Source organism: Macaca fascicularis, chromosome 7 (assembly GCF_037993035.2).
Source record: "Macaca fascicularis isolate 582-1 chromosome 7, T2T-MFA8v1.1".
In the NCBI taxonomy this organism is placed as follows: Eukaryota; Metazoa; Chordata; class Mammalia; order Primates; family Cercopithecidae; genus Macaca; species Macaca fascicularis.
The window spans coordinates 67,877,506-67,890,432 of record NC_088381.1 but is presented as its reverse complement, the minus strand read 5'-3'; positions in this window follow the sequence as shown (position 1 = coordinate 67,890,432).

The following is a 12,927-nucleotide window of genomic DNA, read 5'->3' as shown; positions in this document are numbered from 1 at the left end:
GGCTCTTCCTGTCAAAATAGTCCTCACTCAGTAGATCAGAGGGCCAATGTAGGGATTCTTACAGTTGCTGAATAGGCCTATTTCAATTATACATTCAAGAATTGTGTAAATAACCTAATTTTCTGTTAATTTCAGAATGTGTTATTGAACAAAACACAACTCGTGTCTAAAATAAAATGTCTCTGAAAGGTTGACAGTCAAAGTATGGGCACAGACATAGTAGGCAAATGACAACATAAAGAATACAATCCTGGCCAGGCCCGGTGGCTCACGCCTGTAATCCCGGCACTTTGGGAGGCTGAGGTGGGTGGATCACCTGAGGTCAGGAGTCGAGACCAGTCTGACCAACACGGTAAAACCCCGTCTCTACTAAAAATACAAAAATTAGCTGGGCGTGGTGGCATACGTCTATAATCCCAGCTACTCGGGAGGCTGAGGCAGGAGAATCACTTGAACCCAGGAGGTGGAGGTTGTGGTGAGCCGAGATCACGCCACTGCACTCCAGCCTGGGTGACAGAGCGAGTTTCCGTCTCAAAAAAAAAAAAAAAAAAAAAGCCCACTACATCAATGATACAATGATGACTGGTTCTGATGACAAGGAAGTAGCAAGTATCTTGGTTGTCATATTAAGACACATGTGTGCCAAAAGGTGGGAGATAAAAACCACACAAATTCAGGGACTTAGAGAGGTTTTTGGAAGTTCATGGGCCTAAAGCATGTTGGAATATCTCTTCCAAAAGGATTGACATAGTACTATAATTGCACTTTCTACCATTAAAAAAGAGGTTTCCTTTTTAATGCTTGACTTGCTTCTGGAGGTCAATGTATGGTATATTTGAGTGTGCTCCAACTCAGTACCTTGACAGTTTTGAAGGGGGCTCCGAACACTAAAAGTCTCTGCATCAGGTCCAAGCTGTAGTAACGAGCTGTTTTGCAACTTGAACCTTATGTGCCAGATGTACTTGATAGGTTTATGGCACAAAGAGATGTTCAGTGAGGCCTTCTGAAAATCCCTGAAGGAAGATCACAGAGCAGGTCTCTAGGATTTGAAAGCAAAGTCATGCCCCATTCTCCAATTGAGAACTAGCTCTTACTGGGTTCCTGTAGAGCTTGATTGTTTAACCATGGAACATCAAGTTGACCATGTAATCTTAGTTTCCTCTTATGAACTAGGTGTTATCTGATTCATTAAGCAATAAAGGTGAGCATTCACAGCAGCAATTATTAATTAAATAGAAAATGTAATAGGGATCAAAATTAAGCAAACCGTGAGGGCACAAAGAAATTACATATGACACCTACTCCTGCTTCACTGTTCCTCTCCCTCTAGGTAACCCTATAATTTACTGTTGAATTCCTTATTACCAATTGGCTTAGGAAGAAAAACTCAAACGTAATGATACTTGTACAAACAGGAAGTAGACTGCTGTAGCATTACAACCTCAGAAGGATTCCTGAAAGACAGTGTTGAAGAGAAATTATCTCACCTAGCAGAACTTCCAGCAGTCCATTTCACTGGCAACTGGGTCAATGTGAAATACTCAGAGGAGAGAATCTGTACTGGCCCATGGGCAGGGGTTAAAGAATTGGCCAGTTGGTCAGGGACATTGGAAAAAATAAGATCTGCAAATCAGTGAGAAGAGATCTAGGGAAGAGATATGAGAATGGACCTATTTAAAAGTGCACAGAGTGTAAGAATATTTGTGTCCAATGTGGATGTTCACCAAAGGCACCTACTATAGAATAATCATGTAGACAGAAAGACATGCTCTGAGGAGGTTAGCCAGCCCCTTTCCCACCCAATGTTTGCTCAATTGCTCATGTTCAAAGTGGCCATAATGGCAGGGATGGACTTAACAGCATAGACTACCCTCACCAAAGGTGATCCAGCAACCATTGCTACATGTCTAACCTCCCAGCAGCACAGACCAGTGCTGATCCCCAATGTGGTGTGGGTGATAATTTGTTCCCATTGAATAATCAATTATTATATGGACATGGACTTATCTTTTCTCTCTGCAATGCTTCTGATAGTACCATCCTCCCTAGACTTATGGAATGCTTTAGTCGTCACCAGAGTATTTCATGCATCACTTTTGACTAAATAATTCATTTTACAGAAATAGAAGAGTCACAGGGGCTCATGCCCATGTCATTTACTGGTTGTACCACATATCCAACCACCCAGAAACAAATGGCCCAAGAGAACAGTGAAACAGCCTACCAAAGACAATTACAGTATAAATCGGAAGACAACACTCTAAAGGTTGGGGTATATTCTACAAGATATGTGTGTGTGTGTGTGTGTAGCCAGTTATCAATATATGTGCTATTTTTTCTACAGCCAGAATACTCAAGTCTGGGGATGAAAGTATGGAAGTGGGAGCATATCCTAACGCCCCACTCACAGAATTTTTGTTTCCTATCTTTGATAAGGTTCTGCTGGCTTAGAAGTCTTAGTTTTCCAGGGAGGAATGCTTCCATGAGGGAACATAATTGATTTACATTTTTTATTTATAAGTTGGGACTACCATTGGCCATTTTGGACTTCGTATGTCTCTCAACTAACAGGCAAAGGAGGTTATTGTATTGGCTGGAGTCATCCCAATTACATAGGGCAATTTAGTTGCTCAGACATAATAAAGCTCAGTAGATTCTCTAGGGTACCTCTTAGTACCATGTCTAGTAGAAAAAAAGCTAATGAAAAACTAAATGAAGACAAATGGGGATCAGACCTTTCAGGAATGAAGGTTTGGGCTACTACAAAGAATCTGGGTCAGTTGAGATACTAGCTGAGGATAAAGGGGGCTGAAATGTACAGTGAGATAGGAAGCTCTATATAACAACTACAGCTTCAGCACCATTACAGAAATGGGGTGAGGCAGCTATGTATATTTTTTCCTTTCTTGATATATACGTATACATCTGTATATATTATTTTTCCTCCCTACTTCTCCCTTGTTATTTTAGATAAGGGTTACTGTTAGTCATTAGGTCCCAAATGATTCTCATGGGATTCCAACTAAACTAGAAGAGAAAGTAGCATCACACAGAGATGGATATGGGGACTGTAATGAGTTTGCATATTACTTTTTCAGGGAAGAGGATGAGAACTTCTTTGTTGTTCTTGTTGTTCTTTGGTTGTGTCTTGATAGGTGGAGGCATAGAGTTGTCATTTTCTTGGAAATTTAAAGTATGAGCAGAGGAGTGTACATGAATTCTAGTAGAGAACTGTTCCAGTTATTTACCTATTGTTTTTTAGCTTAAAATTCCCCTCTCTATGCTTTGCTATGTGATACTGGGGCTAGTCTCTGCAAACTAGATTTCCTAGATTCTCTCACCAACTGGCTTTTTTTTTTGTTTGTTTGTTTGTTTTTTACAAAGTCTTGCTCTGTTGTCCATGCTGGAGTGCAGTGGTGTGATCTTGGCTCACTGCAACGTCTGCCTCCTTGGCTCAAGAGATTCTCCTGCCTTAGCCTCCCGAGTAACTGGGATTACTGGCGCCCGCCACCACGCCTGGCTATTTTTTGTATTTTTAGTAGAGATAGAGTTTCGCCATGTTGGCCAGGCTTGTCTTGAACTCCCGACCTCAGGTGATCTGCCTGCCTTGGCCTCCCAAAGTGCTGGGATTACAGGTGTGAACCACTGTGCCCAGCTGCCAACTGGCTTTTAAAAATGATGCTCCATGAGGTCAGGAGATTGAGACCATCCTGATTAACACAGTGAAACCCCATCTCTACTAAAAATACAAAAAATTAGACGGGCATGGTGGCAGGTGCCTGTGGTCCCAGCTACTTAGGAGGCTGAGGCAGGAGAATGGTGTGAACCCGGGAGGTGGATCTTGCAGTGAGCCGAGATCTTGCCACTGCACTCCAGCCTGGGCAACAGAGTGAGACTCTGTCTCAAAAAAAAAAAAAAAAGATGCTCCAAAACACTAACAGAATAAAATATTTTAGATATACACAATATATGCTTCTTTATTCCCTTATAACTTATATACAGGTATGCTTACGAATTCTGTTAGAGATAAAAACACATTAAGATAGAAAAATATAAACTGATGAGATAGAAATGGACTATACAACATTTAAGACCAAATAATCTTTATTGTATTTATTCACAGCACAACTTTACTGATACTGGATTTCAAATACTTTTCCTGATAAAATCTGACTTTCTTGGGACTGAGTTTTTAGTAGATCTGTTTAGATCGTTGTAATAATTTGTTATATACACTTTGTAATGTGGTTGATAAAAGTTCATTCCTACCACTAAAAAAATTGTTATGTCTGTCATTGCTTTATTGTTTTGTTTGCATATGCTTATTATTATCTTCATTCCACAGGTTTCTTGTTTGTTTTGCTTTGGCAGGAATTTTTGTAAATTCTTTGTTCACTTTGTACTGGATGGCTTTTAAAACTAGATAGTAAAGGATGTTAGCAAGACTGTGGAGTAGGAGATCTCAGCCTTCATTCTGCCACATAAAACAACAAGTAGCTCTGCATGAATGGAAATAGATCTGGGAGAACTCAGGAGTGCAGTATAAAAGCTGCAGCAACACAGTGGAGAAAGAAAACACAACAACTCTGAGAATAATCACACAGAAAGGGAGAAAGGTAGAAAGGACAGTTTCATTTTGCCTACTTCATCCCACCCCTTAGGCTGGCACAGCTCATGGGGGAAAGGGAGAACAGGGTGAGCATCCAGCTTCCTCAGCATTTTGTGGCACTGCCTGAAGGACCTGCTTTGGTTTCACCCCATCCAGATTGCCGGGGAGATTGGCATAGCCAAGACATCTGGAGACAGCTAGGAACAAAGAAGAAAGGTACCAACCATGATACTGATGAGTGCCACTGTAGTCCCTAATAGCCTGCTCTGCAGAGGAGCCCAGATGACTTCAGTGCTGAGGACCTCAACAGCCCTTGTGGCCACCAAGGACCTTATAGCTTTTACTGCCGAGGACCCTGCAGTGTTTGCCATTACAGAGCCCAGTGCCTGGTCCACAGAGGACCCCAGCAGCTTTTGCCAATGAGGACCAACAGCCAGTACAGCTACAATGGATCCCCCATTCCCCCCAGCTTTTGCTGCTGCTGAGGGCCTTGCAGATTTTTTTGCATTTGTGGACCCCAGCTGCCTCAGCTGCCCCCTGCCCCAAATGGAGCCAACCCAGTCAGTGCTACCACAGGCATCCTAGCCCCAGGGCCCAGCACGGCTACTGCATGTGCATGTGTACCTGTAGCCAGTCCCATACCTCATTGCTGGCCCCCACTGCCTCGTGTGTACCTTCAGCTGGCCCCTGACATACATGCTTAGTGCTGGCCCTGGCTGCCATCACTGCCTGCCTCAGCCATGCCTACTGAGCAGTACTCGTTGCTAGACTGAGAGGTGCTGCTAAGGACCCTAAGACCCTTCACAGTCACCATGGACCCACCATAGACCATGCAATTGCTGAAGTCACAGACCCAGCTGCCTGAGCTGATGCATCATCACATACCCTTGAACTTGGAACTGCCACACCCTCCCATATTTGGTGTCCTGTGTCATTAGATCTGATACCACAGCATGCTCCAGTGCCTCCACCCCCAGTTGGCACCCCTATAAACCTTCTCCTGAAATTGAAAGTCTTTTATTACTGAAGCCAATCCACAAAGGCTGGAAGAGGTGACTGTCTTCAAATGCACACATCACTTGAAATTATGCAGTCACAGGAGAAAAAATAATAAAAAATGAAGAAAGCCCACAAGATCGATGGGAGTCCAGCACACAAACCAATATATGCATTATGGGAGTCCTAGAAGGCAAAGAGAGAGAAGACAGGGGTAGAAAGCTTATTTGAAAAATTGTAACTGAAAACTTCTCAAATCTGGGGAAGGAAATGGGCATTCAGATTCATGAAACCCTTAGGACCCCAAAAAAGTTAAACATAAAGAGGTCTACACTAAGACACATGATATTTTACCACATTATAATTAAACTGTTAAAAGTCAAAGACAAAGCAATAATTTTGAAAGCAGCAAAAGTGACTCATCACATACAAGGGAACTCCATAAGACTATCAGTAGATTTCTCAACAGAAATCTTGTAGCCAGGACAGAGGAATGACACTCTGAAAGTGCTGGAAAAGAGGACTTGAAATGTTCACAACACATAGAAATAATAAACACTCAAAGTAATGGACGTCCTAAATACCATGACTTGATCATTACACAGTCTATGCATATAACCAAATATCACATGTACCCCATAATATGTTCAAAATTATGTATCAATAAAAAAGAAATAAATGAAGCTCCAATTATGGACATTAAAGAAATGGAGATATATGAAATGACTGAAAAAGAATTCAGAATAATCCTCTTAAAGAAGTTCAGTGAACTACAAGAATATTTAGATAGAAAATTAAATAACATTTGGAAAATAATACATGAACAAAGTGAGGAGTTTAACCAATAAAAACAATGAAAATTAGTCAAATAGAAATCCTGGAGATGAAGCACTGAAAAACTCAACAGAAAGCTATAATAGCAGACTCAATTAAGCAAATGAAAAAATCAGTGTACTGGAAGACACAGCATTTAAAATTATCCCATGAGAGCTGCAAAAGACAAAAGATTTTAAAAAATGAAGAAAATCTATGAGAATTATGGGACACCATCAAGAGACCAAACCTTTACATAATAGGAATTGTAGAAGTAGAAGAAAGAGAAAAAGGGTTAGAAAGCATATTTAAAGAAATAATAGCTAAAAACTTCCCTAATCTAGGGATAGATGCCAACATATAGGTACTGGAAGCACAGAGGTCTCCCATCTATTTCAAACCAAAGAGGAGTTCATCAAGACATATAATAATCAAACTACCAACAATCAATGGCAAAGAAAAAATACTGAGAGCAGGAAGAGATAACAAACACATCACGGAGAAATGCCAAAACAACTATCATTTGATTTCTCAGCAGAAATCTTGCAGGTCAGGGGAGAGTGGGATGATATACTGAAAATATCAAAGGAAAGAAAAATGGCAACCAAGAATACTTTACTCAGCAAATGTGTCTTTCAGAAAGGGAGAAATAAAAACTTTCCCAGACAAACAAAATCTAAGAGAGTTCATCACTACTAGACCTATAAATTGTCAAGGGATACAAATTACAAAATGATGTAAATTCTGACATTGAAAACAAAATGTGTTTGTATGGGAGTAAAAGTGTAGAGTTATTATATGTAATCAAAGTTAAGTTGTTATAAGCTTGAAATAGGCTGTTATAAGATGTGCTATGTAAGCCTCATGCTAACCACAAAAAAAATCTTTAGAAGCACAAAACAAATCGGAAAGGATTCAAAGCATATAACTAAAGAAAACCATCAAACAACAAAGAAAACAGCAAGGGAGGAAGAAAGAAAGAAAGCATCCAGAAAACAACCTGAAAACAATTAACAAAATGGCACTAGGAAGTCCTTTCTTATCAATAATTACTTTGAATGTAAATGAATTAAGTTCTCCAATAAAAAGACACCCAATGACAGAACAGATGTAAAAACAAGACCCAACTATGTGATTCTTATATTTATTATTATAGTATTAAAGTATTAATTATTTAATACTTATAAGTATTAAAAATACTTCACTTTTAAGGACATACATAGACTGAAAGTAAAGGTATGGAAAAAAATATTCCATGCAAATGAAAACCAAAAGAGGCCGGGCACGGTGGCTCACGCCTGTAATCCCAGCACTTTGGGAGGCCAAGGTGGGCGGCCCACGAAGTCAAGAGATAGAGACCATCCTGGCTAACATGGTGAAACACAATCTCTACTAAAAATACAAAAAATTAGCCTGGCGTGGTGGCGGCACCTATAGTCCCAGCTACTCGGGAGGCTGAGGCGGGAGAATTAACCCGGGAGGCGGAGCTTGCAGTGAGCCGAGATCGCACCACTGCACTCGGTTCTGGGCGACAGAGCGAGATGTCATCCCAAAAAAAAAAAAAAAAGGAAAACCGAAAGAGAGGAGGGGTAACTATACTTTCATCAGATAAAATAGGCTTTAAGTAAACAATTTGTAAAAAGAGACAAAGGACAACATTATATAATAATAAGGGGTCAATTCATCAGCAGGATATAACAATTACAAATGTATATGCAGCCAACATCAGAGTACCTAAATATATTTTAAAAACTTAAAGCAAACTTGGCCGTGTGTGGTGGCTCTGCCTGTAATCCTAGCACTTTGGGAGGCAGAGGTGGGTGGGTCATTTGAGGTCAGGAGTTCAAAACCAGCTTGGCCAATATGGAGAAAACCTGTCTCTATTAAAAATACTATATCTATCTATCTATCTATCTATCTATCTATCTATCTATCTATCTATCTATCCATCTTAACCAGGTTTGGTGGCTGGTGCCTGTAATCCCAGCTAATCAGGAGGCTGAGGCAGAAGAATTGCTTGAACTCGGGAGGTGGAGGTTGCAGTGAGCCGAGATCATGCCACTGCACTCCAGCCTGGGCGATAGAGACAGACTGTCTCAAAAAAAAAAAAAAAAAAAAATTCAAATTTGTCTAACCCACAGCCTGTAGGCAACATGTGGCTCAAGACAGCTTTGAATGCTAAATGCTGCCCAACACAAATTTGTAAACTTTCTTAAAACATTATGATATTTTTTTCATGATTTTTTTTCTCATCAGCTAGCATTAGTGTTAGTGTATTTTATGTGGCCCAAGACAATTCTTCTTCCAATGTAGCCCAGAGAAGCCAAAAGATTGGATACCTCTAAAAGATCTGAAGGGAGAGATAGATTGCAATCCAATAATAGTAGGGGACTTTAATATCTCACCTTCAACAATAGACAGATCATCCAGACAGAAAATATTGGACTTGACATCACTTTAGACCAAATGAACCTAACAGACATAACAGAACACTCCACCCAATAGCAACAGATTATACATTCTTCTCAAGCACACATGGAACGTTCTCTAGGCTAGATCACATGTTAGGGTACAAAACAAGCCTTAGAAAATTTAAGAAGATAGAAATCATATAAAGAATATTTTCTAACCACAATCATATGAAACTAGAAATCAATAACAGGAGGAATTTCGGAAAATTCACAAATACATGGAAATTAAACATGCTCCTGAACAACCAATGGGTCAATAAAGAAATTACAAGAGAAAACTTAAAATATCTTGAGATAGCAATAAAAAGACACCATACCAAAAGCTTATGGGATGCAGCAAAAGCAGTTCTAAGGAAAGTTAATAGCAATAAATGCCTACATAAAAAAAAAAAAACTCAAATAATTTAATGTTAAGGAACTAGAAAAAGAACAAACTAAGCCCAAAGGTAGCAGAAGAAAGAAATACATCCTCGTTCATTCTTGATGAACACAGATGCAAAAATTCTCAGCAAAACACTAGTAAACCGAATTCAATAACACGTTAAAAGGATCATCCACAATGATCAAATGGAATTTATTCCTGGGATGCAAGATTGGTTCAATGTATGCAAATTAACAAATGTGGTACATCACACTAACAGGATGAAGAACAAAAACTATATGATCGTCTCTTAGATGCAGAAAAAGGCTTAGCAAAATTCAACATCTTTTCATGGATAAACACTCTCATTAAATTAGGTATAGAGGAATGTACTTCAACACAATAAAAGCCATGTACAAGAAGCCCACATCTAACTTTATACTCAAGGGGGAAAAATTGAAAGTCTCTCCTCTAAAATGTGGAATGAGACAAGGATGTCCACTCCTGCCTTTCTTTTTTCTTTTTTTTTTTTTTTATTGAGACAGAGTCTCGCTCTGTCGCCCAGACTGGAGTGCAGTGGCCGGATCTCCGCTCACTGCAAGCTCCACCTCCCGGGTTTAAGCCATTCTCCTGCCTCAGCCTCCCGAGTAGCTGGGACCACAGGCGCCTGCCACCTGGCCTGGCCAGTTTTTTGTATTTTTTAGTAGAGACGCGGTTTCACAGGGTTAGCCAGGATGGTCTCGATCTCCTGACCTCGTGATCCGCCCCTCTCGGCCTCCCAAAGTGCTGGGATTACAGGTTTGAGACACTGCGCCTGGCCACACTCCTGCCTTTCCTATTCAACATAGTATTATAAGTCCTTGACAGAGCAATTAGGCAAGAGAAAGAAATGAAAGGCATCCAAATAGCAATGGAAGAAGTGAAATTGTCAGTCCGGACGTGGTGGCTCACGCCTGTAATCCCAGCACTTTGGGAGGCTGAGGTGGGTGGATCACCTGAGATCAGGAATTGGAGACCAGCCTGGCCAACATGGTGAAACCCCATCTCTACTAAAAATACAAATATTAGCCAGGCGTGATGGCAGGCGCCTATAATCCCAGCTACTTGGGAGGCTGAGGCAGGAGAATTGCTTGACCCCAGGAGGCAGAGGTTGCAGTAAGCCGAGATCGCACCACTGCACTCCAGCCTGAGTGATAGAGTGAGACTCTGTCTCAAAAAAAAAAAAAAAAGAAAAAAAGAATCAGTAGCATTTCCATATGCTAATAATGAACTATCCAAAAAGAAATAGAATAATTTCACTTAAATAGTTATAAAAATAAATAAAATGCTTAGGAATAAATTTACCAAGAAGGTGAAAAACCTATATACAAAAAACTATAAAAGAAATTGGGCCGGGTGCAGAGGCTCATGCCCGTAATCCCAGCACTTTGGGAGGCCGAGGAGGGCAGATCAGGAGGTCAGGAGAAGGAGACCATACTGGCTAACGTGGTGAAACCCCGTCTCTACTAAAAACACCAAAAAAAAAAAAAAAAAAAAAAAAAAAAAAAATTAGTTTGGCATGGTGGCGGTGCCTGTAGTCCCAGCTACTAGGGAGGTGGAGGCAGGAGAATGGCGTGAACCCGGGAGGCGGAGCTTGCAGTGAGCCAAGATCACGGCCACTGCACTACAGCCTGGGTGACAGAGGGAGACTCCATCTCAAAAAAAAAGAAAGAAATTGAGGCCAGGTGCAGTGGCTTACGCCTGTAAATCCCAGCATTTTGGGAGGCCGAGGCGGGCTGATCATCAGGACAGGAGATCGAGACCATCTTGGCTAAAACGGTGAAACTCCGCTCAATTAAAAATACAAAAAAAAAAAAAAAATTAGCTGGGCGTGGTGGGGGGCGCCTGTAGTCCCAGCTACTCGGGAGGGTGAGGCAGGAGAATGGCGTGAACCCAGGAGGCGGAACCTGCAGACAGCCAAGACTGTGCCACTGCACTCCAGTCTGGGTGACAGAGCGAGATTCTGTCTCAAAAAAAAAAAGAAAGAAAAATTTTAAAAAAGAGAAAGACATTAAAGAGTCTGGGTGCTGTGGGTCACACCTGTCATCCCAGCACTTTGAGAGGCCAAGGCAGGCGAATCACGAGGTCAAGAGATAGAGACCATCCTGGCCAACATGCTGAAACCCCATCTCTACTGAAAATACAAAAAATTAGCTGGGCGTGGTGGCGCATGCCTGCAGTCCCAGCCACTGGGGAGGCTGAGGCAGGAGAATCGCTTGAACCCAGGAGGCAGAGGTTGAAGTGAGCCAAGACTGCGCCACTGCACTCCAGCCTGGGGACAGAGTGGGACTCTGTCTCAAAAAAAAAAAAAAAAAGAAAAGAAAAAAAAGAAAGAAATTGAAGTATACCTAAATAGAAAGATATCCTGTGTTCATTGAGTGGAAGAATTAATATTGTTCAAATATCCGTGCTACCCAAAGGAATCTACAGATTCAATTCAATTTCTATCAACATTCCAATGTCAGTTTTCATAGATACAAACAAACAAAAAAGTCCTAAAATTCATATGGGACCACAAAATCCCCTGAATAGTCAACAAAATCATGCACAAAAAGAACAATGCTGCGGATCACAAGGTCAGGAGATCGAGGCCATCCTGGCTAACAAGGTGAAACCCTGTCTCTACTAAAAATACAAAAATTAGCCGGGCGAGGTGGCGGGCGCCTGTAGTTCCAGCTACTCGGGAGGCTGAGGCAGGAGAATGGTGTAAACCCAGGAGGCGGAGCTTGCAGTGAGCTGAGATCCGGCCACTGCACTCCAGCCTGGGCCACAGAGTGAGACTGTCTCAAAAAAAAAAAAAGAAAAAAAAAGAAAACTATACTACAGAGCCATAGCAATTAAAACAGTATGGTACTGGCAAAAAAAAAAAAAAAAACAGGCATATCAACCAATGCAATAGAATAAAGAGCCCAGAAATGAACTCATGCATGTATAGTCAATTGATTTTGTATAGAGTTGGCAAGAATGCACAACTGGAAAAGGATAGTCTTCAATAAATGGTTTTAGAAAACTTGAAATCCACATGCAGAAGAATGAAATTGGATCCTTATCTCACACCATATATGAAAATCAACTCAAAATGGAATAAAGATTGAAACATAAGATCAGAAACTGTAAAACTACTGAAAGAAAACATAGAGGGAAAACTATACAACATTGGTCTGGCCAGTGATATTTTGAATTTGGCCTCAAAAGGGCAGGCAACAAAAGCACAAATAGATAATGGGATTATATCAAATTAAGAAGCTTCTGCACAGCTAAGGAAACAATTGACAGTGTGAAGAGACAACCTATGAAGTGGGAGAAAATATTTTCAAACCACATATCTGATAAGGGGTTAATATACAAAATATATAAGGGACTCAAACAACTCAATAGCAAGAAAACAAACAAACAAAATAATATAAAAATGGGCAAGGGACTTAAACAGACATTTCTCAAAAGAAGGCATACAAATGCCCAACAGTATATGAAAAAATGCTTGATATTGCTAATCACTAGGGAAATGCAAATTAAAACCACAACGTGATATTTCACACCTGTCAGAATGACTATTACCAAAAAGACAAAAGATAACAAGTGTTGGTGAGAATTTGGAGAAAAGGGACTCTTGTACATTGTTGGTGGGGATATAAATT